The sequence below is a fragment of the Bacillus rossius genome, chromosome 3 (assembly GCF_032445375.1).
Source record: "Bacillus rossius redtenbacheri isolate Brsri chromosome 3, Brsri_v3, whole genome shotgun sequence".
Lineage (NCBI taxonomy): Eukaryota > Metazoa > Arthropoda > Insecta > Phasmatodea > Bacillidae > Bacillus > Bacillus rossius.
Window position 1 is genome coordinate 63201302 of NC_086332.1, and position 6000 is coordinate 63207301.

Consider the following 6000-nt stretch of genomic DNA (forward strand, 5'->3'; position numbering starts at 1 on the left):
TTCAGGCATCATAACCTAACTGAGGTACATGTGATAAATCATTGAAACTTACAATGAATCTTTTCAAATAACTTTGATGATGATATTTTACCGTTTATAATTTTTTTCCATGTTAATATTTATGTTTGCTTATGTTTTATTAATGTACTCTCTCAATTAATTACCGTTTCTAATATTTGTGTATTGTTTAAGCCGATTTTCTTTATTATGGAACAGCCATGTAACTGTAAATTTACTGAATTCTACCCAAATAATTACGTTTTTGTGTTTTAAAATGGTTTTTAAGCTTTAAATATTTTGTTTATATGCGCAAATGCACTGTAACGTATTTTTCTTTTGTAATTTTGTCCGTGGGATGTTAAAATTATGGGAGCCAGTTGCGTGGCAGTTAGAGTGAGAAAAAAAGGTATGCGTCGACACAGTGATGACGAGGTGATAAAACGATAATGATGCATCCGGTGTAAGACAGAGACAGAGCATCTAGCGTGAGAAAATTTTCTGGGAGTCCCCGATTTTGATGTGGATTTGAAAAGAGACCGATCAAGGGAAGCCCCGAGTTATGTGTGTACAGAGTTTTTCCATGTGTTGTAATTTGTTCTGTGATTGGCTGGTGTTGGAGGGAGTGTTTGATACTGTGCTGTGATTGGCCGAAAGTTACGTCATGGTGCAATCCTTGGTCTCTCCTGAGACCAGTGTGTCGTTTTGGTTATTTAGTCATCTAGGCCTACTGAACAGCGACTGAGGTGGTTAGTTGAGTAGGTGGATCAAAACTTAATCATGAACATTTAAAGAGTAAATTTCGCACCTGTGGTCCGGGCGTCACCGGTTTATAATCACCCTTATTTTCGTTTTTTTGGACACAATTAGAATGTAGTGACTACAGTCGTCGGTAATTGCCCAAAACAGGACTTAGTAAAATTCGTCATTGTTTCCGAGGACGTCCTTCGGCATTGTACCGAAAGTTGAGTGCAACTGCGGGATTTAATTACGAACTGTTTTAATATTCAATTTTCGGCCAGTCAGCGTGTGATTTAAATTAATGAAGCTTATTTGTTGTGAGAAAGGAAAATACTGTTTCACCTTTAAATGTTGTGGTCGCAAAATGGCGGCAAATGTCTCATGAATTCGTAAGGTATCATTAAATAAACATTAAAAAAACATTTTGTGTACGAGAGACATCATTAAATTCAACAATCGCCCATAACTAATATTCTGAGGGAAACATAACCTCACTTTTTCAGCATCCGACTATGCAAGTGTATCCTGTGAGTTACCCTTCGAAGACCAAAACGTAAAATATCTGAACTAGTCCGGCGGTCTTTGGAGTGTTAACAACCTTCTTCGTCGTTAGCTAATTAGTCAATTAGACCATCGTAAAATTTTTTATACATACTAAAGGACCAAGTGATCTTGAAAAATATTTTAGTAATACCAAGAGGTATTGAACTAGTAAATATTCAGTCACTACATATTTTACTACGCGCAATCAACAAAAAGGAAGCACCATCAACGAAAAGGCAGCACATTTGGAAGCACCATCAACGAAAAGGCAGCACATTTAGAAGCACCATCAACGAAAAGGCAGCACATTTGGAGGCACCATCAACGAAAAGGCAGCACATTTGGGAGCACAATCAAAAAGGGCAGCACATTTGGAAGCACCATCAACAAAAAGGCAGCACATTTGGAAACATCATCAACGAAAAGGCAACACATTTTGAAGCACCATCAACGAAAAGGCAGCACATTTTGGAAGCACAATCAAAAAGGGCAGCACATTTGGAAGCACTATCAAAAAAGGAAGCACATTTGGAAGCACCATCAACGAAAAGGCAGCACATTTGGAAGCACCATCAACGAAAAGGCAGCACATTTTGGAAGCACCATCAACGAAAATGCAGTACATTTTGGAAGCACAATCAAAAAAGGCAGCACATTTGGAAGCATCATCAACGAAAAGGCAGCACATTTTGGAAGCACCATCAACAAACAGGAAGCACATTTGGAAGCACAAGTTACGAGAACTAATTCGTAGTTAGAAATCAGAATACAATAAATAAAAACATTAAATTTTTACTTTCAATATTTAATTAATTCTCAACATTATACAAATGCAAGTAAAAAATACAAAAAATACATAAGCAGATTCTGCTAGCTTGTGAACTTCTCATTGTTGAGCAAAGATAGAATTCTGGTACAAGCCAGCAGAATCTGCTTATGTATTTTTTTTTTCATTTTTAATTTTTTATTAATTTTCTTTATCTAATAATTTTTTTCTGTTTTTATATGATATCAAAGAAGTGTGAAATGGTTTTCTCCGTGTGCTCCCAATTATTCCTGTCAATACATTTGCTCCCGATTATTCTTGCCAATACGTTTGCTCCTGATTATTCCTGTGGTTTCTTCAAGTGTTTCTGTCTATTCTGAGAAACAGCTCTCTGCATGAAGTAATTTTTACCTAATATGTCATGAAATTTTATTTGGAGTTACATTTAATACGTTAATTTATGCTACTAAATCAGCACTTGCAATTTTTTTTTTTACCAGGTGGAATTTAAAAAAAACTAAACAACCATTACTCAGTCAAATAATATAACATAAGACATCTGTGAAGCACTAACATACAAGACGAACTTCCTTCTCCTTGGTGTCTAGCGAAGCCATCCTTCTTTTGCGATCGTTAGTGAGCATCCCGCATCCCACATAAAAGAACTAAATAAATTATGACTCAACACAACACGTGGCGACATCTCATGCTAATAATCGAGACCACGTGTAACAAGTTCTTTTGTTTTGTAACTTTTGTTTTGTAACTTATTTCTCGCTGATGAAATATTAAAAAAATTCTATTTAAGTAATGTATCTAATTTATTTCACTCGTTTTGCATCTGGCATTAGTCTCAGTAATTGATATGAATCCTGATTCGGTGTCTGTTGCTGTATCGAAAGGGCACAGGTGTAAGTTTTGTAGCAAAGAATTTATCTTGAGAAAGAATGGAAGACAACACGAGAAGAATGACTGCGTTAATAATCCACTACGTAATATGATAGGTTTTTTCCGATGTAGCAAGTCGTTTACGCGGAGAGAGATCTTAAAAATACATGAGTGAACTTATAACGCCAAGCCTGCGTACAAGCTAGAGGACAACGATGGATCTACTAGTCTAAGGAAGAGTGATCTGCATTACGACAATAATTTTCCTTGTCTTGGGAGAGATTATGTTCGCGGCTCTTCCGATCTCGACAAAGAACTTAAATTGAAGGACTTAGATGATTTATGGAAGAATGAAGACAATGAAGAATCCTTAACGTGAAAAGTGAGAATACATTCCAGCCGAATTCAAGTCAATCTTTCCTACTTTGTAAAAATGGACTCCTAGAAAGGAAGTATGAATACAATGAAGACACTTCGACATCATCGATATCGAATTCTTACGGTAATCTGGGTAAAGACGATGGCTTCTACGGTGACTCTGAGGCTGTTTGTTGACAAAGGCATAGCCTGTGATGAAGCACCTAAAGCTGACAAGATCGAAGAATGTGGCGGTGTCCTAAGACCGAAACGATGGAAACGACGTGTTATAATTAATTCATCTGGTAAAGCTTAGTATGAACACTCGGACGATTGTGATATTAAAAGTATTTATAATAAACAAGAAAGTAAGATGGTGGTAGAAGAGATTGATTACACCTCATGGAGAGATCCAAACATATTGGTTGACTGGCTAAGACTTCTACATGGCTCGCTTTGTGCAGGAAACTATTCGTGCATCAAAGAAATATCCTGCATACTCAAAGAACTGAGGAAAGCTGGCTGCATACAATAATGGCTTGTTTTACTTGCATTTGTATAATGTTGAGCATTAATTAAATATTGAAAGTAAATATTTAATGTTTTTATTTCTTGTATTCTGATTTCTAACTACGAATTAATTCTCGTAACTTGTGCTTCCAAATTTTCTTCCTGTTTGTTGATGTTGCTTCCAAAATGTGCTGCCTTTCCGTTGATGGTGCTTCCAAATGTGCTGCCTTTTCGTTGATGGTGCTTCCAAATGTGTTGCCTTTTCGTTGATGGTGCTTCCAAATGTGCTGCCTTTTCGTTGATGGTGCTTCCAAAATGTGCTGCCTTTTCTTTGATGGTGCTTCCAAATGTGCTTCTTTTTCGTTGATGGTGCTTCCAAATGTGCTGCCTTTTCGTTGATGGTGCTTCCAAATGTGCTGCCTTTTTTATTGTGTTTCCAAAATGTGATGCCCTTTTTTATTGTGCTCCCAAATGTGCTGCCTTTTCGTTGATGGTGCTTCCAAATGTGCTGCCTTTTCGTTGATGGTGCTTCCAAATGTGCTTCCTTTTTGTTGATGGTGCTTCCAAAATGTGCTTCCTTTTTGTTGGTGGTGCTTCTAAATGTGCTTCCTTTTTGTTAATGGTGCTTTTCGGCGTGATTTTTTTTACGTGACAACGTCTAATAAATCGATGAACGCCGGCTGCACGCACGAAAAAGGATGACTCATTGTACCGTTACGCACATTGTCCCGTTATGATTTGTCTCTTTACGCTCATTGTACGCTTGCGCCGCATCCATCTCTCTTCCACTCGTTTGGAACAACCATCAATTTGACTTTTTCGAGGCACATTAAACTTGAAACACTCCCATTCGTTTCCTACTTTTCCTATCATCGTCCTATCCTTAACACAATTACACAGATTGGAAGAAGTTAAATAGCAAACATGTATAAACGTTATAGTTAATTAATCTGTTCCTTAAAGTAATAAACATATTTGAATTAATGAGTGCAAATAAAAGTAAATTTATCAATTAAATTGTAGATTTAATTTCACTCCTTTGTATCCATACAAAATAGTGATAATTCAATAAAAGTTATTCAATTTTATTAATAAAATATGCAATCATTTCATTAATGTTTTGTTATGACGTTGTAACGTTAAACTATCGTCCGTAAACTGACTTTACAGCAGACAATCTTTTTTTTTTTCATGAAACTGGAAATTTTAATGAATTTTGGCGAATTTTGGGCAAATTGTGACAAATTTCGACCAATTTTGACAATTTTTGATGGTCAGCGGTCAAGATCAAGGTTAATGAAAAGGTCAAGGTCATCCAAGATGGCCGCCGTGACGTCACAATCCAAGATGGTTGTCGGTTCCTGGCTCCTCGCGCCAGCACCATGTCCCCGGACATACATTTACATACTACTTGATGTGTAGTGTGTTCAGAAACTCTGCGGACGAACTTCGTGGGTTTCACTGCACGCACGAAAAGGACTAAACCCTCGATACTAAAATTCAATGTGACAGTTCCAGTGACAGTGGTCACTGTGTTTGTATCATCGAAAATGTAGGTTGTTCCGTCACAAAGGGTTCTCGATCGTAATCGTTAACGCGTCACGTCAAAGGTCATGTGTTCGGTCTCAAAACAGCACTTAACTAAAGTTTATGAGCACTTTGTAGGTACCCCGTGTCGATTTCCCGTCACATTAAACCTCTATACATAATCGTGTGATAATTGAACCCCACCACATTGTGACCAGTGGCCACACGACAATAACATTATTTTATATCCTTACTGCAATATGTTATAAGATACGTAATAATATAACATAATAATTATAAGTAGTATAGAAAAGGGGCTCCGGCGCCAGCCTTCAGGCTGTGGATTGATGATTGTTGACATTGTTCCTCCGAGCACAGATTCTCGTGAGGTGTCAGTGTCCACCATCTTGAATTGTGATGTCACGGCGGCCATATGAGTGGCCTTGACCTTCACCCCGGCGGCCATATTGGATCCGCCATTTTGTTTTATAGTGTAAAACATGTTCTGATGGTCTAATTGATTGTAATTGATTTTATGATACTTTAGGTCTGACAGTTCGAAGACTCTGTCTTAACTGGTTGAAATATGTTATATTAGATATCGACGAAGAAGGTCATGAAGTTCGGAAATGTTTGGTCTATACGACTGACATTGTTCATGACCTGGTCTC